Source organism: Homalodisca vitripennis, chromosome 2 (genome assembly GCF_021130785.1).
Source record: "Homalodisca vitripennis isolate AUS2020 chromosome 2, UT_GWSS_2.1, whole genome shotgun sequence".
NCBI lineage: Eukaryota > Metazoa > Arthropoda > Insecta > Hemiptera > Cicadellidae > Homalodisca > Homalodisca vitripennis.
The window spans coordinates 159622215-159649900 of NC_060208.1; positions in this window are offsets into that span (position 1 = coordinate 159622215).

The following is a 27686-nucleotide window of genomic DNA, read 5'->3' on the forward strand; positions in this document are numbered from 1 at the left end:
AGATTAGGATGAGAACATTCGTTAAGTTAATTTGCACTAGTAAAATAACTGTTGTTACAGCATGAAGCGTCAAATTACTTAGTATTATATTACGATCCTGCATGGTGTGCTATTAAGCACTAGTGCAATATTATAACACCTCTAGTTAGCTGATACGATAATATTACGCGACAAACAGCTCAATATTATTGTGTTGATGCGAACAGTTATGTCCTACTATGGAAGCTGACTACGTTTCTGCAGTGTTGTGGTCATTATATTTTATTTTCAATTGTCAGAGTATTAGCGAACCCTGTCACTTAAGGTGCTGGAAAGATGTCAATTCTCTTTACTTGTTGGAACAAATTTTAATGTACATTAAATTGAAATCAGTTTTGTTCTATTGTATTTTATATGTAAGAATTATTTAGTTACATAAAATATTAAAACACCTAAAGGTTAATCTTACAACTTTACGTTTGTGTTGTTATTACCTTTATAATAAATTTAAAAAACCCTTACCTTAAAAAGATACCTAAATAAGTTATTGTACATAGGTATGTATACCTACATCTACATTTCGTAATGGATAGTTTCATATTAAACTGGTTTAAGAAATTGTACTAAAACGAAATTCTTTTGTGTAGATGTACATATGATATGAATATAATTTTTGTATTGACTTAAAGAATACACGGATGTACTTTTTTCTTTGGATAAAAACGTCTTTGTAGACGAGGAAAACTTGTAATGATGCTTCTGGAGGGCAAGTCGATCATCTGAGTCAGAAATAACGATATATTGCAATAATCACGTCTATCAATATAAATGTTGCTCAAATAAGCCTTGTGTGATAATGATTAAGGTATTAATTTTGAGGCACAAGATTTTGTTACTAAACAATTATAGTTCATATCACTTACATTCAGAAGATAAAAAGGTATATATCAGTAACTTCTATGTTCCTGTACTGACCTTCTTATCACAATTTAAAATATCAGTTGCTAAACATTATGTCAGAAGTACTAAAATTTAGTTATATATATATTATTTTTGTCAGTATTATTTGGTTTTATAAACATTAATGACATCACGACATATTTTAATATTTTGTGCATGCTTAACCGTACTTGGATTGTTTATTTTACAGTTGATACTCATCAATTACCAAAGTAGCAATGAAAAGAGTTTTTATGAATATTATACTCATAATAAATAAATATAAAAAGCAGGAAATGAATGTTCCAAGGAACGGAAGCCATTTTAGAGTTTGAACTGGAGGGGTGTCACTTAATTCAGTCCCTTATCACGGACTGGTGCTTCTTTTCATCCAATGGAACGTGTTCATCATTATGCAAGCTCTTTTAACATATCAGTGTCTAAATAATTCTAATCTGTCTTTTATTGTGAACTCTATACATTAATGTATTAATATGTTTTACTAATTATGATCAATAATTAGCTCATTTTATTAACGTAACATTTATATAGAACAAAATATATATTTTGATCTAAATATCAATATAGGTTTTTCCATCATTTAAACCCCAATAGTGTTAATATATAATATCCAGTAAGTTTAAAAAACAATTCCAGCCTCTTTATCTTCTAGCGGTAATTGCTGTATTAAAATAAAAATAAAGAAAACTTCAAAACTTTGCCAATTTGGCACATTACATTCATATAGATTTTATTATATAGTTCATCAATAACAAATGTTACTGTGTAATCATATTACCTCATAAAAAGTAATTAAGATATAATATGCGAGTTTTATTCTCTGTAGTAGTTCAACAATTGAAGAAACAAGTTGAAATTAATTCCAGAAAACCTTATAAAACAGTTCTTGCGTGTCATATCAGAGTAGTTATCATGAGCTACATTATTATTATACTCGTACTATAATTATATAACATTTATTATGAGTAAATGAATAAGAAATTAAATAGCAATTAAATAAGAACATTCTATAACACAAAACTAATAGAGTTTTTGCTCTCGTAGTTAGTATTGGACATCAATATTAAGTGAATAAATAATATAAAATAATACATTGTCTAGTAATTTCGTAGAAATTGGCTTTAATTGCAAGTGTTCTGTATAGCTATAGTAGTTTTTAAGAAATGTAATCAAATGTAAATGGTAATTGGCAAATATTGTATGTATATAAACAACTACATTAAGGAGAGATAATAAATGTATAGGAATATTTCAACTGTAGATTATAGATGTTATAAAATATTTCTATGATTTCAACACAAGACTATGTCCGGAACAAGAATCTGATTTTCTTACACCTAAATTAAAATTCCAGTCTTTGCAAATATACTTACTTACTGTTTTACAATGTAAGGTAAAGATTTAATGTACATTTTCATGTACATTATTTGCATTTCTGACATTCATATGTATATATATATACATATATATAGACATCTAGAATTCAATGTCATTGAAATATATATATATATATATATATATATATATACATCTGAATGTCAGAAATGCAAATAATTACATGTGTACATTCAGATACCTTAAATAAAAATGGAATATTTGCAAAGACTTGTTTAGATCCACACAATATACTATTCTAGGAGAGTACATAGTCTTGTGTTGACATAGTGATTTTATAACATCTATAATCTACAGTTGAAATATTCCTATACAAATTACTCCTTAATGTAGCTGTACCTATATACTGTGTCGCTAGGTAGAAATCCATTGAAAATTCTAGGCGCCTAAGCCTACCTGTTTTTATCTAAGCATTACTTTCGAATTAAATGAGGTATATAACTAATGTTAACTTAAAATAAATAATGTGAAAGGAAACTTAGGATTTTTCCGGACAAATTTGTCCATAAACGTTCAGTAAAATCCATTGAAAGCCTAGGCGCCTAAGCCTACCTGCCATCTAAGCACTTTCGAATTAAATGAGGTATATAACTAATGTTAACTTAAAATAAATAATGTAAAGGAAACAGGATTTTTCCGGACATTTGCCATCGTTCAGTAAAACAAGAAATCAGTAACACTACGTTTCGAGATCTGATCTCTTCTTCAGGTAAAGAACTAATCTAATATATAATTACAAACTAGGTTAAAATAAACAAATCTTACCAAAGCGTTGTGACACGCCTAAGTCAGGAATCACAACCTACATGTTGTTTGTCAAATTCACTAACTCTATAAACATGCACTTAATAAAAACTGAACTACGGAATACAGGTCACAATACGTCTTCATTCGTCTACTAACCACATACGACTGACCAGAGGTACTAGCCAGTGACCTGTATTCAGTAGTTCAGTTTTAATGATTAGTGTTTTGTATAGTTTTTTTTTATTAAGTGCATGTTTATAGAATTAGTGAAGTTGACAAACAACATGTAGGTTGTGATTCCTGACTTAGGCGTGCCACAACGCTTTGGTAAGATTAATAGTAGTAGGTAAAGAATAAATAGTGTAGTTTTGTACAGTCAGTAAATTGTTTTCACAGGTTAATTGTAACAACTGGCATGTGCTTGGTACAGAGTACAATCCCGATATTAACATATACACAAGAAATTAGTAAGTATAATACTGTGTATAATATTAAGTAAAGTAATTTTTGATATACGGAACTGAAATATAATGCACATCTGTGCTATGTCAGAACCGGCTAATGCAAGGTTATGAAAAGATTACTAGTGAAAAGTAGAATGAACGGAGCATAAAAGTCATTATGGTAGTTACACAGTCTTACTCAATTAATTGTTTGTTAAGTTAAATTAATAAGTATTTAACAATAAACAAAGATATCGATTTCAAATTGGTTTTTAGAAAACCTAGAGTCTTGAAATTTTAACAAAGACTGGAACCAGATAATAGTACGATAATATCCTATTTCCGGCTTTACACAGTAAACATATATACTTAAACCAGCAGTTACCTGCGGCTTCGCACGCATTTTCCTGTTGAAAACTCGGACAATATATTCATGTATTCTTTATCTATGGCATAATAAACACTCCTGAGATAATCGATAGTCACTCAAAGTTACTCCAATCTCTTGATCCATTTTAGATTTAAGTTTAAAGAACAGTGTTTTGGGGTCCTGAAGTCATAAAGTGAAACAGTTTTTGTAAGATTCGTATTCCCTCCAACATTCCATGATAATTTGTTAAAGTGCTCCGACGATTTCAGTAACAATAAGAGTTAGCCTTTTTATCCCAATGACGAAAGTGTATCGTCCAACTAAAAAGTTGCTGCGGTCAGTCTGTTCTGGTCGTTTAAATTCACCCCCGGTCTAATCTATTTACAGTTCCACAATTGATTTATGCTGTTGCACTACCCAAAACAATTCTCATGTGTTGGTTTCGGAATTCAACTTAGATTAAATTTTGGTGTATAAGTGATTTTGTTATGCTTACCGATCAATAAATATGTATAAGAGGTATATGCTTCTAGTATAAGGGCAAGAGTGTTTTATCCCGATTTTCTTTTCAATAACTTCAGTAAAAATGCCAGACACAATGTTAAAGGAGCTAACCAGATTCGATTACTTTATGTGCAAACATTTACAGCTTTATTTAATGATGTAGGATAACATTCACAATCAACGCAGTAACAAAGCTATAAAAAAAGACAATTAATTATCAATAAATATTTTTCAATGATTAAGGTTTTGTTTTAATTACACTGTCGTTACAAAAACTTGAATTTTTGTTTATCTCTAGATATATTTTGAAACTAAAGAAGTATACATCTGTTTTTAAGATTGCACACACACACAAACTTAAATACTTATAAAATGGACGCAAGACACAAAGTAATAAAGGTAAAAAATATTTATCTTGGTTTATTTTACGAAGCTATGCTTATTTTATGTTAAGACCAACAGTGTATTTGGCTAGTCAGCGATTAAGTACTCGTACTTTGACTAAGGGGTTGTAGACAGATAGTCTAGTCTGATTTCAGTAGTATGATTCGTGTACTAAATAAGACTCTTTCCATTTTAAACCCGTAGTGTAAACCTTGAAAAACAGAATAATTAATACTTGTTAATGGCACGTCCATGATCTAAAACACCATTCTTCTGGTAATAGGTATTATTATAATTGGCATTACGTCTAGCCCTTAAAATTCCCAAATTAACATAAATCTGCTGTATAAAAAACACTTTAATTCTTTGTTTAAAGTGTGTTATTAATGAGGGAAAGAATAATAGGATTTCGAAAATTTGCAATCGCTATATGTCACAAAATATATAACACAATTTATTTCACAATTTATATATATATATATATATATATATATATATAAAGCATTTTATAACATATAACGATGGCTAATGGCCGAAATGCATCTTTTGAAATTATGATAAATGCGATTTGGAAAAAGCCATACATTTGCTTGACATTTAATTCACTTGAAGGGAGAACAAACTTCTACGAATATCTTATTAAATTTACTTAAGCTCATAACAGCCAATAATCATAGCCTAGTTGGATGTCAATATTAGCAGTTAGTGTAGCAGTCTGCACAGTGTTTGGGAGTTAGCGTTAAGTGTTATAGGCTCATATATTACAGGTATACCTATTACTACCTCCTTGTAACAGATACAAGGTTATCATATAGATAATTGTTAAATACATAAATTAATTCTTACGAACTGTGATAAATTCGTATTCTTCATGTGTACTACATTAGGTAATCTATTTCAAAGCTATTTCTAATCTTATCTATTTTAATCTTACCCTACTCGCACGAACGTACAAATAAACGTATATATTAGGGTACAATATAAACAGAAATAATTATTTTAAATAAATTACTGTCCTTTATAATTAATATTTGATTATTTTTGTAGTTGACTGAATACTATTTCATATAAATGTACAATGAGGATATAAATTTTGAACAGTAGTTTTTAGTAGTGGTTTCTATAATATGATTTAAAAATATAATTTTTATACATTGATTTATTTTTTTTTTATTTTTTAGCTTTATATATTTATACTTTATATTTGTATCATCGATTTTCTTGCTACTTTAGGCAAAACATTTTTTTTCTTTTCAGCATAAAATAACAACGAATCTCACCGAAAATATTTAGTATACCTGTAATCGGTATCAAAAAAGAACGTTACTAGGTAGTATATCTTTTCTATAGTTTCAGCAGACCTAGCTCAAAAGACCTTTACGGAAAATAACAAGGTACACACAGCCAAATAGACCTTTCCATCGTTACTCCATTTACATAATGAACACGTGGTGTTATAGAACGCAACTCTAGTTTGTATCAACAAATCATTCTACGAGACTGATATAAATAGGACGTCCTAAATGTTTCAGACCCCTAATGTTCTTAATTTTTTAATGCTAGTTTTCATATTTCTTTTGGTATCCCCAACAGTTTTTAATAAAATCACCTGAAGACGTTTTTATGTATTTCCACATCTTTTATACTCTGGAATAGAGAGTGAAAAGCAACTTCCAATTTTAAAGTAATACTAATTGAGGAAAAGCTCTAGTTAAAAGTATCGATGAGACAAAATCAACGGCACTAACAAAACTGATTTCTTGCTGCTCTAAAAAAATAGGCGGTAAGTGGTTACCTTTTGAAGTAAGGCAAAGTTTAAATTCATTCTACATGCTATGTTGAGTTTTGGCAGCTTAGATAACTCTATTGTACATCAATCCTCCTATTTTATTTAGACATTAAAATCCATACATTCTTAACTGATTGTATTACTTTTATCGATTTCTGAGACACACAATTATAGCTGATATAATCACGTTATTTATAATGTGTAAGACAGCTTAATCTTGTTTACTTTACTTAAATATGTATTCAAGTTTCCATCTTTAAGAAAAGTCCTTAATTTATCAAATAACAGGTAAGAATCTGTCAGTTAATATTAGGTCACTTTGGTTGCCAATGGTAAAAAAAAACAACTAAAATGATTAAAATATAATTTAGACTTTAAGTACAACAAGGCCAGGTTACTATATATTTTAAAAAAGGTAATATAAAAAGAGCCTATAAAATTATGGCCACGTTTTCACGATTTTCGGAGTTTTTTCTAGAATGACGACTATCAAACAATATTCCTTTCTCAAAACGTCAGTTTTCACTAGTTGATTTGTTTCCCTTTAATCTGCAATTTAATTTTACAGTGTTCACAGCTATAGTCAGAGGTGTGTTAGGTTATTGGATAAAATTAGGGGAGGGAGTTTATATTGCTTGTAAAATGTGCAGTGTCCCAAAATATTTTTTACGATAGCTTATGCCAGAAAAACTCTATTGCTTTCACGAACTACTCATTGCGGGATTCAAACTTCAAACAGTTTTAGTATTACATGTAAATGCTTTTTAAAGCATGACACGTGACCAAAACGGTTACAATGCTTTTAAGCACCATACCGATTGATACCTGCTCCTCCTGCCTCGGACATTTGCTCCTAATCACCAGATTTATATGTACTGAGTAGATATATTTATTTCAGTTAAACTTTACACATCATGTGCAATAAAAAAAATCGACCAAAGCAATAACTGTGGTGTAATTAGTCACTGAGAAAGTCCATTTTAGGTCTGAAACCAACTCAACCCTACAAATGTTAAATTCTCATTCTATATTTCTAGGATGGTACAGAATAATCTGTAGATGAGATAAAAAGGCAAGGTTTAAAATGTGTTGTATCCTATATTTTATTTAAATGTAATTTTTTAAGTATAATTTTATTATTCTGTGGTCATTATCACATTGACAAGTAACCACTATTTCTAGTGTAATATTAATTTTGTGATTAAATATTTATATATAGCCGTATAACTTGTATAAAATAAAAATGAAAATATGCGCGTAAAGCTGTAGACATTCCACATATTTGAATTTTCTTCAATGTTTGAAACCTCAATAAGTAAGGTTAATTCCTTTCGTGAAAATATTTGAAAGCGAAATTTGCAAAGATTTCAAAGGGGTTCATTAGGGAGTGAGGCAGCAAAATAATAAAAGGGTTGGAGAGTGAAAGGATCGAATTAATGTACCTCTTCAATCCAGGATGGTTGTTTTATATAGCTATTATTAATAAAATACAAAGAAATCTAAGATTATATGATGCTAAATGGTTTTGAATTTTATGCTACTAGAAGCGTTAGAATATTTTAGAAACTCTACTCAAAAATTTAATACAAAATAAGAAAAGATTTTAATATGACACCAAAAAAGTCAAATTTTATTGTAAAGCCAATGAAACTTTGTTTTTGAAATTTTTTATTTTATATAAATGTTTAAATAACATGAATACGTTTAAATTATGATATTATAACCATAGGATAAACTATACTAAGCAAAAATATGAACCTCATGTATATTGGGAACTGTAAAAACCTTTAAATTATGCATTCTCTGTTTTACTTTTGTATTCGTCATACCTGGTAATTTAAATATATAAAATAGTAAAATATAAAAAAACTATATGAGAAATAATGTAAAAATACTTATAAATAATTCTGAAAAACTTAAGAAGAGCGATTATGAAAATCTGATTAAATTGTACACAAGTGTTTATAAAGTAACTGTGAAGATAAGAAATAATTAATTTCTGTGAAACGCAGGAGAGTTAATGCTTTCTTTCTGATGTTCATCATTATGCTATTGTTTTGAAACAAAATACTTTCATTGATGTAAATCTTAAAGACTTTGATCCGTTTAATTAAGTAGTCTTGTGCTATAAGGCGATTTAAGTTAGAATTTAATTAAAACTGTCCTAGATTGTACTTACGTTAATACATAAGCTATTACCATGATCGTGAAACAAAACTTAAGATCATTCTAATATTTCTTACAGTTCCACTTCTTACAAAATTTTTATGAAACATTTACAAATATGTTCTACGTTGGACAATAAAATGCATGATGCCGTTAAACATTTTTCAAATCGTTAAGAATATATTTTATAAATACTTAGAGTTTAATTTCTTAGATAATGTTTTTATTATATTAAACATAATGTTTAATTCTTGCCTTTATACAATAATATACTTTACAATACCAGTATTATTTTCTTCCCCACTTATTTATTAATAACTTAATAATTTTCAAATTATTTTTAACGATTCCTTTAATTCTGTTTCAACATAACAAGTGTACTTCTATGAAGTAATTTGTAATTGTTTCTGTTGCATTTAATTAATCAAAATTAAGCACTTAGCTAAACATAACACTATTCTAAAATTTTTCAAAACATTTTAAACAGAATAATTACTTTAAAATCTATTACATTTATAGAAAACTGTAATAACGCCCAGTTAAGAGTTTGTCCTGGCATTTGAGAAAAAGTAATAATAAAACAGACCTAAAATCTCAATTACAATTATGTTTATAGTGTCTCAAATGCCAAGATAACCTTGCCCAATTATACCATTTCAAGCAATACCAAAGAACCTTCTATTATACCAGGATTATAAGACTTACAGTATCACAAGTGCTGAAAAATACGTTAAATCTCAAAATTGATATTTTCTTTTATGAAACCATAACTGACTATGAATATTTTTAGGATATATCACTTTTGGGATACTAAAGTATATCTTGATATTGAACCGGTTTGAAAATCAAGTTTTAATCTAACGCAACTTCCCCACCCCGTGTTATCCACGTATGGTAGTTCAAACTTATCCAATCCTGCATTTCTTTGTGTAGTGAGACGAAACAGCATCGTTACATTATCGTTATCGAAACATTATCAAATCTCTTGGTTGTCATCAAACTCCACCTAACAGAGTAGGTGAGGTCGGCTGTAGAAAGTGCCAATGTATGTCGCCAGTCAATGTATCTTCACATACTCGTATGTACGGGTATATATCCCGTATAGGAGCGTATGCAAGTAAACTATGCGAGTAGGATTACCTAAGTGGTGTTTTTTCGTAGGGTTAGCACTACTTATTTTTATTTTTATTTTTTGGCTTATCTTTTAGTGTTGTAAATTATAACTTTTGACAACTCGACATGAAAAAATCACGTTTTAAACCATCTAGTAATTGATGTTTTTTTTTTTTTTTTTTTTTTTTTTTTTTTTTTTAACATATACTAGACATTTATAAAAATTAGAACTGTTCTGACAGGGTATAGTATTATCCTTCTATATACCGATCTTTCGTTATATCTTTACAAGGCGTTTTATTAAGAGATTATTTTCGTACTTTTCCGTAATGCCTTAAGTGCGCTGAGCGATCCTATATATGAATAAGAGTACATACCTTGTACGTTTTATTATATATTAACATTTTAAATTTCTAATGATACTGTGAAGTACTTGTGATTACATATTCTAAGTAAACACTTCCACTAATTACCCAGTTCTCAGTTACTTCTCTCAAACATCTCTCATTTACATCTTTACTGAAATGTGAACCATACTAGGTGGGAAGTTTTTTGTGATGTTGGTGTCACAGTTGGTTAACCTGAAACACAACTGAAATCGCTCAAGAAACTTACGCAAAACTTCTATGGATCAAAGACCTTTAAATTGAGAAGGGTAACATTTGCACAAGCCCTAAGAAGTATTTCGGTTTCTAGTTATAATGAAAACGTCACAGTTTTAACTAAAAATATAATATTCCTCAATATAACACATACATTCCACGGTCAACATTTAAGAAAATATTATGAAAAAGTGAGTTCCAAATCACCATTTCTGAAAGAAGACTTTTCAATGAAAGACTCTTACAAACTTTAGTCTGCATGTTTACACATTCATCTCTAGTCTAGGTTTGATACAGAGCAGTAAACTTTGAAAATTATCGTGTTCTTATAGCGCACAAACACATATTTTTTTTTGTTTTTTATGTTGAGAAGAATCCAGTGATACAAATTAATTAAAGGTGACTTAATTCATACATATAAGGCAAATATAACAAATTTGAATAGCGGAAATAAACACCATTATATGGATCGTATATATTTTACAGCCTTAATTAAACCGTGTGAATTAGGACAATTTTCCAGTTCAGATATAAAGATTGTATAACGGAACATATAAGGACCGCTATATCACACTAGTAATAAATGAAAGAATTATGGTAAAATATGATACTGACAGCGACTATGTTCAATTGTAAATCCAATATGTTGAAACGTAAGACTCCACTAGCTCTTTGCGGTTAAACTCGTGGATGACGATCGCCTGCAGTCAAACGCAAGTGAACAAGGACATTTTTCAGTAAATTTATTGATTTCATAACGTATATTGTGTCCTTGAAACGTATTCATGTGTTTATCTTTGTTGAAATTTAATTGGTAAAGCGTGTAGCGTAGTAATTGATGACGTAAGCAGATTTCTGATTTTATATGTATCCACCGATACACCCGATAACTTTTGAATGATTAAATTTAGAACATTGATTTTTCTAAACTGCAATTAATTTTATTATTAATTTTAATTAGTTTTAAAATATGCTATTGATTTTTTTTAGATTTACTTTAAATAATTAATACAAAACTTTGCCACCGATTTTTACTTGATGTTTTGAAATATTTATTTATTTATTTATATTTTGACTTATAAATAGCTACAGGTCATCAGTTACCTAAATTAGCTATATTAAATAAAATAAAAATTAAACAAAAATTATATATGACCGAACATTAATCATTTTCATGTTACACAGTTGATACTTACAGTAAAGAGAATGTATCACTTTCTGCACCATTTGTTATTGTAGAGGGGTCTATAAATCAGTACAATATTAGCATTTATTCCTTCCGCCATTGGTGTACTACAAAGTTATTAGAAATATACATGCATCGGTTCTTTTCCCTTTGTAGAATGCTGAACAATACAAACTAATATTTATGTTGTGTACACAGGCAAATAAAAAACCCGTATGAATGTTATTTTGCTGTCATCATAAAAACACAAACAACAAAAAATATAAAACAGAGCCTTCGCTTTTATCACTGTGCTTATTAATTCCTATCTAGTTTCCTTCCTTCAGGGAAAATTAAGTATTTGAAACTCGGAGAAGGATATATAGGGTCAAAACAAACTATGAAAATATTGGGACATTAAAAACAACTAAATGTAGTTTTGGGTCACAAAGCTAAAAGATGGTAATCACTGAGGAAAGAAAACTGTTATTATTTTGTATTAACACGATTGTAAACAAACGTTATATTAACCTGTTAAATCAGTATTATATTGAAAGGGTGTAACAAAAAGGTTGAGCTGGTTAAATCCACTGGTACCTTAAATAAGATTCAACACTGAATCTGACTATTGTACCTTTAACACCGAATAAATGTAAACATAATCAATTTAACATGTTTGTAAGACCAGTTTGCAAATAATAGTGTTATTGGCCATTTAGTATAATATTTTTCAGTCTATATCCATGATTGTTTTTTTTTACCAATTATCGCAATTTTTTATTCTTTAAAATAAGTTGATAAATTTTCGATTCAATAGACTCTTGTGTTCAAAATAAGGGTCTTTATTATTTCAAGAGTTTTCCATACAAGTGGTATTTTACATTAAATATAATACTATGATACTTAGCCAAATAACTAATTTTTATGCTAATATGAGCTGAATTCTAACAATCAATAAATTATTTTACATAAAATTATTTATAATTTTTTATTTTATCGGTGAATAATTTTTAATAAAATAAACTCAACTTTTAATCTGTTCTTCCAAATAGTTATTTTGAAACTAATAGTTTGACCGTTATCCAGGTTTGACTTCTGTTTGGCCTATACTTATTTGCTGAACTTACACTAGGTGCAGAAAAAACCGATGGCAACCCACTGGATGTCCAAGAGCACCCAACACAAAAAAAAATAATAATTAATAATATTTATACTGAAATAGGATGAAATGGTAGATCCAAATAATGAGAATTTTATTTAATATTTGAACAAATTAACACCCAGACCAATGGTAATATTTGTTAGTTTCTGACTGGTAATTTTATTTTATTGGAGTGGTTTATTTTCGCACACACAAAACCACGGATCCAAATTTTTTTCGTATTTTACTTTGTTGGAAATTAGTGTAGCCATCTGGAAAAATTAGTTTGTAACTAATATTTAAAATTTCTGTTAAAATTATTTTTATAATTTTAAATAACATTAAAGTGTATATATACTTTTATATATTGTTAATGCAGTTGCAAAAATAAGAGAAAACTCTAATTTCCCTTTATGACACTCATTGGTTTTCCTGCCAAGAAGCGATGAATTATGCATTCCATCAAACTTTGTTTACGTTCAAAATTTGCGATGAATATTTACTGGCCTAAGTGCAGGCATTGAAACGTTCCAAACTCGTTAAAGAAGATTGCAACGAAAACTCTCTTCGTCTTTCATCGTGTAACTTTATTTCGTAACTTTTTCTTCTCATAAATATTTACTTATGCTTGTTGATGTTCACGCTTCCTATGTTTCTGTTTTAAACAAATACAATTTCATAGCAGCAAACCATACAGTCTATTTAAAAGCTTATTTAATATACTTCATAACATGTAAACTAATTTTCTACCGATCTTCTACGGTTAATTTTGAGTAAACGTATATTTACTATAACGTTCAGAAATGTTATTCATACTCAACTCTCAATATAAGCGATTTCCAGTACTAAAATACTGTATATGTCGCAATATATTTGAGACATACGAAAATTGCGTATTTTCTATTATGGAGGCGTTGTCCTTTCCAGTAACTACATATATGAAGAAATCTTATTTTAAGTACTTGAAACGTAAACACTATTATTTATTTATTATTAATTATCTCATGTAGATGATTTGCTGCGCTCATTTTTGAAGATCCTTTTTTTCTTAAATTGTAGTTTAGTTCATTTCGATAAGAAATCAAAGAATTTGAATTAAAATATGCAATATTTAAAACATGTATCAGTTCATATCATCATGTAAAAATACTAATTTAATTTTCAATGCATATTATGGAACTTAAATTTTAGTAATTATTTTTACAGATTATATATGATTTTTTAGTCTACTGTGCTTTAATTTTAATGCATTACATGATATTGTGAAATACATCTTCATGTAGTTATAGCTGTAGGTATATAGCGTTATATACCTATCGTAATGTTCTTTTAATTCCTACTTTAATTTCACTTTGAAATTCTAGAAATAAACTTTTTTATAACTGATAAATTTTAGGACTTTAAAAAAAGGTTTTCCGAAGATTTACTGGTTGCGTATTTACTTAAACGCTTCTGGTTTATTGTCTTATTTCGTCCATACCTAGATCTTCAACGTATTACTTAGGGCAGACTCTTCGTCTAGAAAGACATTTTAAGAGTTTTTGTTGTAAATAGCAAATACTATAGACTGTAATTCAAAATATTTGGTACACCCTAAGAGTTATAGAGTACGTTTTAGAGGAAGTTTCTTCAGTGTGAATACCTGATTTAAGAATCCTTCTTAAACCTTCTGACATGTGAGGGTCAGTCAGTTACGTACAATATGCCTTGATTGAGAAGATCGGGAAAAAATGTGGATAAATACTAGTCATCTTTATAAATGAGAAAGGCCAGTATCCCTTTCTACGTGCCCCAGAATCCTCTAGGATGCAGAGAAAACACACCTGGGAATTTAATGTTGGAACAGGTGTAGAGAGGCAGTTTGAGATACATATTTTGCGGCTTCTCCTAAAAAGCTATGAGTGACTTCAGGATACTTACAGAGACAACTCGTTATCCAAATAATAGTGCTAGATTGTTCTCGAGATCCAGGGCCCATCAGCCATAATGAAAGAAGTACGTAGAGAGGTGTATAGATACTTCAGATAATTGGCAACGTTGCGCGCTCGCCTCTATGTACTGTAATCCCTTGCTTGTTAGTGAAATCCTGTCTGGAGGGGTTTACAAGAATTAAGTCCATTATCCCTTAGGCTGACTCAAGAGCCAATATCTGTTCTTACTGTACTAAGTTGCTGTTGATTTCTTTGTGTCTCTGGAGTACTCTTAAATCCTACAGAAACCTTCTTCTCGTTATGCATAACAACTTCTCATAGGAAACAGTCGCCTTAGGATTATTCCTGTAATCTTAAATTTCCGCTCATTCGGAAGAATTATATCTAAATTTCTTTGAGAGAACCATACAACGTAGAATAAAAATACAAAGTTGAATAGAATAACTACAAAAGCTGTGAACGCTGTGCGGTCTCAGTAGTCATTTCATGCATTGCATATGTTACATACATTAGTGGTTCTAAATAAGAATTGTAACTCAAGAACATTGTCCGTTGTTTAGATTAATTTTATATAACTCTGTAAATCACTACTGGTTTGTATTATTTCCTCTGATGTTCCTGGAATAAGTTCTTGGCGGATAAATAACCTATATGACGAGCGTCAAGTTTTCTATATTTAACTTTGTAGCCGTTAAATATATCACACAGTTTTAATATTTTATAAAATGTTATAATCTTATACTTCTAATAAAGATCTAAAATTTTCCATTAGATTCAACGTAAGATCACTAATAAGATGGTTTGTGGGAACAAAACGTTGAAAAAGACAAAAGTAACAAGGTACGATCTCGGAACAGAAGAGAGAGCCAATCACAGTAATGGCCTTCTGTTCGGTCGTAGTTGGTGGAAAAATAGAAGTCAGTGGCTCTTGGCAATACAATTCTACCCACAGCTGACAGCTGGATGATCCTTGTTCTGTTTGTTCCTCTGCCTAGAGTTTTATAAAATTGAAATAAAATATTTTAAAATGCCAAAAATAAAATGATTTAGTTCTGAAAAATTAAACTTACATGTGTTTAACTTCTGAATAAAATTTAAATTCAATAGTATAACTAAAATAAAATAATATCCCTGTTTCTGCTATACTAACTGATATATTATAGATATACATTACAAACGTTTATAATCTTCTTCCTGTACTTCAAGAAATGCTCTCACACTATGGTTTCTAGTTTACATTTAATGTAGCTTTAATTCAAAGGCTACAAATATGTAAATTTAATTATAATAGAATACAATCTCAAACTACGTGCTCAAAACTCTATCTTTATTCCCAATTTCAAAATTGGCTTTTTGTGTGAATTTCTAAATTAATACTAGAAAATTAACAAATTTTTATTACGTTTTCGAACAAAAACGTTTATATTTTTACTATTCTAAAACAAAGTTTGGCGGATTTTTTTCTACTTGGTAAAAGGACTTATACTGTAATATAATTGAAATCGATGACATATTCTAAACTCAACCATGCATACATCAGGTACATGTTATTTTAGTGTTCATTGGGGATTAGATTTTAAGAGACTCATTGTAATATCACGTGTAGTGTGTGCATGTACAAGACATTGTTCAAATTAATTATATTTCCAACCTTATATTTGAGTTTGAGATATTGCTATTATTGAAAAACAAATACATAGGTCTAGGAAACCAATATAAAAAAACATTGTATTAGCCCTTATCAAGTAGTTTCGGTCTAAGATATTTCAAATGGCATAGTTTCGTTTGCTATTCCCGATGAAAACAACAAGTAGGCTTACAACTAAATAAATCTACTTTGATCAAAAATCGTGTACTTCCGGTTCTTTTGATCTGTTTTCTGTATAGCATATTTCCAGTGCCATTGTTCAGTTTGGTTTGCCCCTATGATGAAAATAAACATTACGGACATAGAGCTAAGAAGACTATTACTGTTAAAAATAGAATGATACTTCCGTTGTAATGGGGAAATCCTTACTAAGTTCATGCAACATTAAATAAACGTCTGTAGGGTTTAATGTTATAGCAGGCTTGTGTTTAGACTTGTATTCTAGGAAAGGATGGCTCGATGAAGTACGTTAGTGTTCATTCCTCTTTTTTTCTGTCACTGTAAAAATCCTAGATCACAATGTCATAGAAACCAACCAATTTCAAATACATCATGTGAAAACTTTCACATCTTTGTTCATTAACAGTGTTTAAATAGTATTTACTAACCAATAGTTGTTTCAAATTCATTTATTGTGCAATGATGATTAATATTTAAATATTAAATTTATTTATGCTGCAATTAAACTACTGGACAAGCACTGTTGTAAAATTTAAATATAAAACAATTTTGTTTGGTATTTTTCCCATAATGTTATTCAAGTTTGGATTTTTCCGAGTAGGCGTTAATATACTCATTGCTAATTAAAATTATTGTAGTGTTCTCCACATATGAGATTATTTTCTACATAAAATTATCCAATAATATTTGAACCATATTCAAGAGTTTGTGACTGTAAAGCATATTATCCTCTCAGGTGTAGGTTACGTTTTGTCACAAGTAGAGCAATCACATCAGCTCGTTGTTTTATTAAAACTCAAAAAATCAAACCGTACCAAAAAATGAATGCAGTAAGCTCGAATCGGCATTCAAAAATTAGAATTTAGTATTATAGTATCAGATGCCTTATTAGAACCGTCTGATAAGACAAATAACAGCAACGTAAGGTCAAGTTGAAAATTCCTGTTACAAAATATCTCGGCTAAACATTGGTTGAATAGAAAGAAAATTAGCAAATATTAATTTTTAAATATTTATATTATAAGGTTCCAGAGGGCTATAACCATTAGTTTCGGTAAGATTACTGAGTAAATCTTATCGTATTGACTTAAATTGTATTTTTTTATTCCTCTACTTAAAATTATTTTTACTGAGAATTGCTTACCTTGCGCACACGAAGGAGATAAAAATAATAAAGTGAGAGAACGGAAAAGAAAGCCAATCTCACTAATGGGAGCTTGTTCATGTGTTACAAAAATAGAACAGATGTCACTGGCTTCGCACAATAACCCTGCAGTCACATTCCTAGCGTAATGATGTGGAAAATACTAAGAATATTCAAAACTATTTGTATGTTAACGGGGCGTGTGACGTGGTGGTGGGGAGCAGTTATTAAAGGCTGGACTGGCGTTATATATATAATATATTCTTATTGGTAAACAGGAGATGCTAGCCAACCATAATTCCATTTTAAATCTCAAATCATGTTGTATTGTTATAAACATATTTTTATCATAATTAATATCCAATAAAAATATTGCTATTCAAACGTCAAATACATTACCTATAAGCCTAAACTTCCTTCTTTATATTAATATGTATATTTGGAAAGTAGTGTATTTAAAATAATAATTTAAATATAGTTTCATTTAGATAAAAAATGTGTTCTATACAGTGTTAATCTTCACAATGATAGCCTACTTCACTAGACTGCAAATTTGAAACTTATTTTTCTCGCCGTATGAAGTCGATGTAAGTTATTTGTATATTTCTATTTCATAACATTGCAATGGCAGTATTTATTACTATAACTATGTTTTTATTTCCTTGAGCACTAAATATTATTCTTGCCAAATGAACAGCGCTAGTATCCATGTGTACAATTTAGTCTCGACAGTGGTTCTGAGCCGTAGAACGAACAGTTAAATAAAAGTTTTACGAAAAGACATTCAAAAGGTTTTTTATAAGATTTCACTATCAAATTTACTTCATCTGATAAATTTACATCCGTTAAGTAATAAATCATCACATTTTGAAACTCTTAACTATTTGAACATCTTTTAAACATAAAAAAGCAACGTTTAGTTTCAGTATTTCCAAAGTCTAGAATTCTTGTAAGACAGCATTTCTAAGAGTTGTGAGATTTTTAAGACCAGGATATCTCACAATTGATATTAAGAGGCAATAACTCCTAGAGGTTATAGTTTTCAAGACAAAGAAAACTAACCTTCTTATAGAGTTGCTAGATTTCCCCAATTCTATAAGGTTGCCAATTTTATGTATGTTATGTAATGAATTTGAGCTTTTCAAAATGTTTAGCCTTTAAGGATTCAGTGATTCGAGTGAACCTTTGACATCAACAGATCTAATAATCCTAGAGAGTAGAATCTCAAAAATACAAAAGCTTATTTGTGACATCTGCCTTCTTACTCTATGGGGCGGCCTATTGCTATGTACTTCAGCCTCAAGGGTTTTTGTGCAACCCGGAGACATCTGTCTTATTTACGTCTTATTCTTGAAAGGTAGAAGTCGATTCTTAAAAGATCGGGAGACATTTTTTAATAATTAAACACGTAAATTTGCTAAACTGGTCGGTGAAACACTTGATACGTTAAATGAAGATATTGCTTAATTAAAACTGGAGACAGCATACAAACGTATCTAACCTGTATCCAAAATGTAAATCTTTAAAATCTCTTATGCGTTGTGAATTTCGGATATGGTGGAAGTACATTATTTGAATATTACTTCATAAATATTTCTATTTCGAAAAGTTTTAGAAGATATATATTTAAATTACAATTATTTTTGCGTGCTTCTCACGAATATTAGTTCTCACATAGGTGTACTCCAGACCAGATGTTACGTAACACGCTTAACCGAAGTTGTATAGAAAATATTTTGTTACTCCTGTATTTTTTTACTATGCTGTGCATAACCATTGTTTTGCTAGTTTTTAACAGTAATCCTCCAACTAGCAGTAGCTGGCATATAATGTTAATATGCAATGTGTTTATATTATATGTTTTTATCTTATTACAAAGTAAATTGGAAATGCTTGGCTGATAGAAGATTCATTCCGATATTTTTTACCATTATAATTGCGAACATATGAGCTACACTTATTCCAAAAATAATTAAATTGTATATAAATATATTAGATAAATTTGGTTAGAGGGGAATTTTCTGTAATAACATTTATGGGTCTCAGTAAAAAGCTTATTACTAAAAAAATCAATAAAACGAAGGTATACAAATTTGATAAGGACAATGCTTACAAAACTGGCTGGTTAAAAAATATTATTTAATACCATATATTTAAGAAATAAACTTATTTTGTCTTTCAATGAATTAATAATTAGCAATTTAAAATATTATACCACTAGTCCTTTTTTCTGAACACGTTTTTTGTATTATTATTATTTTAATATTCATCATGAGATTTATTTAAAAACATTTTTATGAAAGATGTATTTTTGCAAATAGTGGTTATTTAAAAATGGCATGGAATTTGAGTTATTAACTGCCACACAAAAAATATATGGCGATGAGCAATTTTCAAATAATGTTACAAAATGAAAGATTGAGATAGTTGTCATTGCAATCTTCTTTAACGAGTTTTTAAGTTTCAATGCAAGCACACACGTCAGCCAGTAAGTATTCATCTTTGAATATTGAGCTGAAACAAAGTTTGATGGAATGCATAATTCATTCGCTTTTTGTCTGTGAAAGAACAACAGATGAGTTACAGAAAGGAAAATTATTCCTACAGACAGGGGTATTCTGCTACTGTTGTCGATTTGTCTATAATTTCTACAACAGAATTGCAAACACGACACTTTATTTTGGTTCTAGTGAGCAATATATTTGAAAATAAAACTAATTGCAATTTACTTATTGACCTTTTTGTTGATTTTCCACGTATATAGTTTTGAAATGGTTTAGTTTTTTTCTGTGAACTTATGTACAGGCCTAAAAGCAAATAATCTGTGTCATGCCACATTATTTTGTCAATAATAAACACATATTTTTGTTAGCGAAAACATTTATCACCGTTAAGCCTGTATTCTTCACAAGTACACCATTTGATTGATTAAAAAGACGAGATAATATATAATATATATCCTTTATTATAGTAAATATATCCTTTATTTAAATTCAAGTTTTCAAAATATTAACAATTGTGTTATTTATTGTCACTTTAGCAAAATATGTATTTTTCTGCTAACTCGTAAAAACAACAGAAACTAGCCAAACTTCATCCTGTATAATAAATTTAAAATCAATACTTATTATTTTATGTTTGCATTATTACTTACGAATTCTTGTACTTACATATTCTGTTACTTACGTTTTAATTATTACGTGTGTAAACGCCTAGCGTTATTGAATATTAAACGTATTTTTTATATAATTTCATAAAATGAAGTAAATATTCTGCAATAACTATTTATATACGGTTTGTAATTTACAAGCTATTCTAGATGGCTTGTTTTTTTTAAACAGCTCACAAATAAATCGAATAAAGAATTCCAATATAATGCATATAAGTATGAAGAGAAAATTTACATTAATATTAAAGGTTTCAAATTATGTAATAAATAATTGCAAATGTGTGTGTGTGTGTGTGTGTGTGTGTGTGTGTGTGTGTGTGTGTGTGTGTGTGTGTGTGTGTGTGTGTGTGTGTGTGTGTGTGTGTGTGTGTGTGTGTAGATGTGGGCTTAGAATCCCACGAAATAGAGACGATTTCTATATTTTGTTTTTTATTTAAATGATTGAAAAACTTTATATATTTCGTTGGATTTTATACCAATATCCTTAGAAAGCATTAAATTAGATTATAAAATAAACAACAAACATAGCAAATCAAAAATTACCACAGAATGTAATTACACAACTAAACATTTAAATACATTTAAAAAATGTTATATCATCAGTGGCACAAAAGTAAAATTGGAAAGATTTTTCTTCAATTTCATACCAATTGTATATTTACATTATAAATTAACTCATTGACTTGTTTGAGATTTTTTCAATTTTACTCTATTTCAGTTTTCTTCAGGACAAGGGAAAACTATTAATTCCTTTAAAATCATAATATTCTTAAATTTTGTCTTATTTGTGCTCAGTAGCATGTTTGACCACTGTCTTCTCCTTGTGTGTACAAAAAATGTAAAATCTCTACCCTATAATTCTAAGGTCTTTGCCCAATATTTGCTAAAGATGGAATTAAATTGAATTTCCTACGGTTTTCCATAATTTTGCAGCAACCACATCGTGGTAAACGATGTAATGTAAGTCTGAAGGTGATATTTAAAATAAACTGCCTTTGTCAAGAAACATTTTTGCCTGGCGGAGATTAGAAGTACAGCGCCTTGCAATGTCAATATTTCGAAACAGGAGCCTATATTTAGCCGTTATTTAGCTTACTTGAGCTTGGTGTTAATTACTTGTTAAAGGCTAATAATTCTATTCAACAATACCTTTTGTATAACCAAATATGCAACACCTAATTTGATTATAGTTCTTTTGACCTCAATTTGGTATACTTTGCAGAAAGTGTACAACTTTTTTTCATTAGTCCATTCGTAAAAGTAATGACTCTTGTTTGCTTCTTTAGTTCTTTTTCCCCAAAACTAATGGTTTATATCACGTTAACGGCCACCCATACTTCGTATAACTTACAAGAAATGTATAACAGTAAAAAAGGCTGTTAGTAGTGTATCGTTACTTATATCTGTTATAGGTTTACACTTGAAACGCCTTTAATGTTATTACTTAAAACATTTTTGAAATAGCGTGATGTAGTTCTAATAAAAGATATCTTAAAAAGGCACACCGTGTATTGTTTCAGTAAATATTATAACAACATTCAATTATTACAGTTGTTGGTTCAAAAGCTTTGTTTCACGCTGTTTGTTTTAAATTACTTTTGTTTACCTATGTAATGAATGCTTTATTTATTTAGTTCCATGAACTTTATTTTAAACTAACAGAGTTCCACATGCTTTCTCTAATGAATATCAAAATCTGACTCTTAAAATCGTCCATACAAACAGATTTTATTTCTACAGGATATAATTTATTTATAGCCTACTTGTGGTTTAACGGGTTTTCTCTATGAAACATACTCTCTTACGTTTAGTGAATAGTCTCTTAAATTTAATATGATGGACAAAATATAAGCTGTGAATGGATTCAGAGCATATCAATTAATTTAAATTTATATCAGATTTATAAATACATTTCCTTATTTTGAACTTGTGTATATTCTATCCAACATTACAAATATCAAATCGCTTTCCAATCAAACTTGATGTGTTACATAAGAATTATTTACAAGAACTATTATTATGGTTATAATATTATAACGAATTATTAATGCTAGTGTTTAATTATCTCTTTTATTTCTAAATATATTCCTGATACATTCTAACGATCATATTCCCTATTGTTAAACGCCATCAACACATTAGCTACCAGTGGTCTACTGCGAATTATTCGTATATCATTTGCATCATCTTGGGAGGTGTATTTAAACTCCCTGCACAAAGGTTCTTCTTATGTTTTTTAAACATCTTGGTCTTGCATACTCTCTTTTCATAAAAGAGTTACTATTGTTACTACTGTCACTATTGTTTGGGTTTGCGTTTTTAAGGAGGTTTAATAACGTTACAGTTTCATAGAATTTCACCATTTTCCTTAACAATGGTGAAACTTTACATTTTTTACCTAGAAATTGCATGATTATACTAATAGATATGTTTTGTTTTTAAACAGTACTATTATGACACTTTGAATATGTGTTTTATATTTCGAGATGTTTCTGTTCATATATTTTATACGCTAAAGAGCATGTTGCTACACAAGTGTTTAACACTGCAAGATATATTTTCACTGTTGATATATTTTCACTGTTGATATTAACATTGTTGATATATTTTCTGTTGCCAATGGTGCAGTGCTATGAGTCCTGTGGTTATCGAAAGATAACCGAGTCATATACGTCCTGAGCGTGGCTGCTGTTTGGATGAATGACCGCTAAGGAATCCTGTAATTGAAAGCAGCCGCCTGCTCGTCCATTAATGGTGACTTTAAGCAATTGGTCCCCAAGGGTGAGGGCTTATTAACCCTAACTTTTACTTGTAAAATTGAACATTCTTTGTCTTTTTTAGCATGTAAAGTAGCTACTGGGTTTGTACATAACGTAAATGGCAGGAACATTCTTTATCATAGAACCCATATTATTTATGTTCAGCCATTCCTCGAATTTTTTTAACTTTAACTAAGCCATTAGTTTGAATTTTTTTTGTAAATGGATTGATGACACTTATGAATGATAACACAGCCTTTGTTCCAAGATGTTTTGCCTAAGTTATGGAACCATTACTCCTCGTGTTGTTGTTTCAGGTTAACCAACTGTGACATCAGTTTCGCAACAAACTTCCCACTTAGCCTTTGTCTCGTACCACAGTAAAGGTATAACTAAAAGGTAAATGGGTTGTCTCAACCTTAGAAAATTACTTTGGTAAATATTTAAAGTTTTAGTTTTAGAAAATACAAAAATATGCACACCCCATTGTTTTTTTTTAAGTCTTTCAACTTTTAATGTAAGCATATTCTTAATTTTTAAAGAAATATATGTCATTTCAATAATTTATTTATTACAGTTATAAACCACTCAAAGCAATATGTTAACGATGAAACTAAATAAATTGAAATTATATATTTGAGTTCATTTTATAAAATATATTTTACAAAGTTCAATGAATTATACTGCAAACTGCTAAAATGCGAATAGTAATGCATTTGTTCCATAATTTGAAATTTGCATAAAAAAATTAAATAATGTATTATTTATCATATTTCTTTTGGATGGATTTTATAAAAATTCAGCTTATATAAGATATTGTTTTACTCAACTCACCAAACATGGTCTCCAATACCCAAAACCATTCCTCGTTCAAAGTTTTAAATGTAAAAAGAGGCTTTTAGAAGCGATAAATGCCCCCAAAAAGGCCAGACAAGTTGAAATTTCGTAAAGAAATTAATCGCGTATTTATCCCGGCTAAATTTGTTGGCTGTCTCTTGCACTGTTTCCTTTCAATTTGGTAGCCATTAAAGTTTTAAGAAAAGTTAAAACTTCATTACTTATGAAGCTAGAAAAAAATGTGTTCAAGAGTTCGTATAAAAATGTGAAAAATATTTGTAATGAACCATATTTACTATCAAAGGATGCGTTACATGTATTTTCAATTAACATTTTTCTGTACCAAAAAACTGGCAATAGGAACGCTAGAAAAAATTCAAATTTGCTAAAAACAATAGGACCTAAAAACCTCTTGACTAAATTTATTGTCCAGCTCGGTACGCTACGCTATTGTCCCACTAAGGTAACCATTCAAATTTTAATAAATTCACTAATCTGTTACTCATTAAGCAAGAGAAGAACTAAAAACACTATTCTGGAGTGCTTATACAATTTCCTAAATTGTTTTATATATTGAATGGTTTTTGAAGAATTGAATATATGTAAATCCCATGAGAGTAAATTCATAATATTTCATATGTCACAAAATCTACTTACTTCTTCCGACTAAGCAGGAAGGACGATTTATATTCAAAAAGCCAACTAAAATTTAATTATTTACTAACGAGAAGTAACTTCAATAAAGCTTGTAAATATTAGTTTACATAACGTTTCTTCCATGCAGGTTTGAAATTTTTCATTGACAGTCCTGCGGATTATTGATTATAAAATAGCGTTGTAGACTGTCTTTCATTTAGTTCACTGCAATGGTGAATGCTCAATAAAAGACTCAATGTTTAATTTTGCTCTTACACTCTATTTTGTTCAATTTGAGTGGTACAGAGAACTATTTAGACAATTCTGGCAGTGAAGCATCTACGAATAAAACTGTTCGGCGTACGACATTACCGTTCAACTTGAATTGAGTTGAAACATACGTCGCATAGTAGCGTGTGAGAGAAATAAGGATAGAATTCGACCTTCATGACTACAAAGCCGTAAATCTTCTTGACAGGACGCAACGCTATCTCAAGTTAGGGATACTGAGATCAACTGTATACATGGTAGGCGACAAAGGCTTTGTTTAACTGCATACAAGTTACATATTTCGCATCAAATTAAACTAACAATAGGAACAAGACTATACAATAATTTTATTTATTTTGTTACTATATATAATATATTAAAATATTATTTACGAATAGTATTTTTATCTATAAGGAAAATTTTCACACAACGGTGCTGTAAACGGACTCCTCCCTTCATCGTGTTTGGTAAGATCTTCATACAGGCCACTGGAATATCAGACCGGCTATAACAGAACTTAAAAGGCAATAGGCCTCTCTTTAAGGCCTACTCATGCCTCTACGTACGCTAGATATGACTTCCTTTGACTATTTATTCTGCCGACATGTATGAAACCTCGCATATGAAAAGAACGATTTAAATTAAAACCATCTCAGGCAACGGTGGTTTTCGTGGTAGTAATCACTCCGTCCCAACTTATCAGTCATGTAAGCCATTACATGGTAAAAGATACTTTTATGAATAAAAACACATTTAATTTCCCGGCGTATTCCCAGTTACAAACTCCTTTTTGCAGATCGACTTACGTCTACTTGTATACACCTATATCAGTCCATTTCTATGTGTGTTGCTATGCAGCCCACTTAGAATTCAAGGACTCCAATTTTGTTTAAAATATGACAATGTGTTATGTTTATAACTATCCACATGGTCATACATTTAAATTCCAAAGTATCATAAACTTTTATCCGGATTCCATAAAAGCCTTCAGTAAAATGAAACTTTCTTCCATAGTGGGTACTACATTAAGATAACTCCTTCCGGTAAAGAGCCTCCCGCTGAGGTGCTGTGGTTTATTCAGTTTGAGAGGTAACCATCCTCTCAAAGAGAGTTCCATTATTGTTCAATCTCAGAAAAACGAACGGCAGCGTTCTGGTTTTTTTAAATTATTTCCTTATCCTCTTTTGAGATGGTACTCATGTATGCACGATTGCAGTGTTACAATTCTTATAGAATCAGTGACTGCACCGGTTGAAACTTTGCGGATTCTGGCAGCAAAATTCTGAACCTACACAGACCTCTGAGTTTGCCTAATGTGCGCTTATAAACGTGAGTTACGTGATCTATAGAGCTTTATATCTAACATGGCATCGTGGGTCTTGACAGTATCACACGCGGTCAGGCTCTTATCTCCCAGTTCGACAGCAACGCCGTCCTCTCGGAAGGTCTGTATTTCCGGTTTTGTGGATACATGAACCACTTCACACTTGCTATATTGAGCAAGGTCACCTTAAGGTCATTGGCGACTGACTATTCTATAACGTATTCACTACGGGCATTGGCCTTTTCAAAGTCAAGCTCTGCATTACCAGGGGCATATGACAATTTAATATGGTAGTACCGGACGTGTGCCGTGCTACTAACCGAATCCAAATTAAGAACTTGATATAAACAAAACATATTTTTGATGATATTACATCTGAAATCATATTTAACACATTAAATTAGGATTTCTATTTCATATAAATGTTTAACCTCAAAACACCGGTTTTCTTTTGTAGGATTTCTGTTTTTTTTTATATTTTTAATATAATATCATTTAAATTAAACATGTTCAACTTTTATTTATATGACAAAGATTTAATGTATTTACGACATTTGACATTTATTTGAGATAGGGAAGGAACGGCTTATTAGGACATTAAGTTATATACAGTTATAATTTATGCAATATAAAATACAATTCAATAGGTCAAGCATAATACGTAATGGCACAAGCATCTTCTATAATTTTAAGTCTGTCTTTTTAATTAATAAATTCCGAATGCCTCAGACTGAACTTACTATAACCATAATTTCTTTTGTAAAATTTTTTTCCAATATACATTGGAAACACATTCCAATATACATCACTAAACTTTTTATAGGTGCTCCTCAATTGTGGCTTATTTTTTAAGGTGCAAAAAATACATTTCATAAAAAACATTAATTCTAGAATAAAAGCTTTACAGCAAAGGAAATATTTGTTTTAAAATAACAGCACAGTGATTAAAATGAGAATGTAAGCGTTAATATTCTAAGACGCTTCTTGTCTGCTTAGAGAAACTAATTCTCCATCTTTATAATTACTTTAT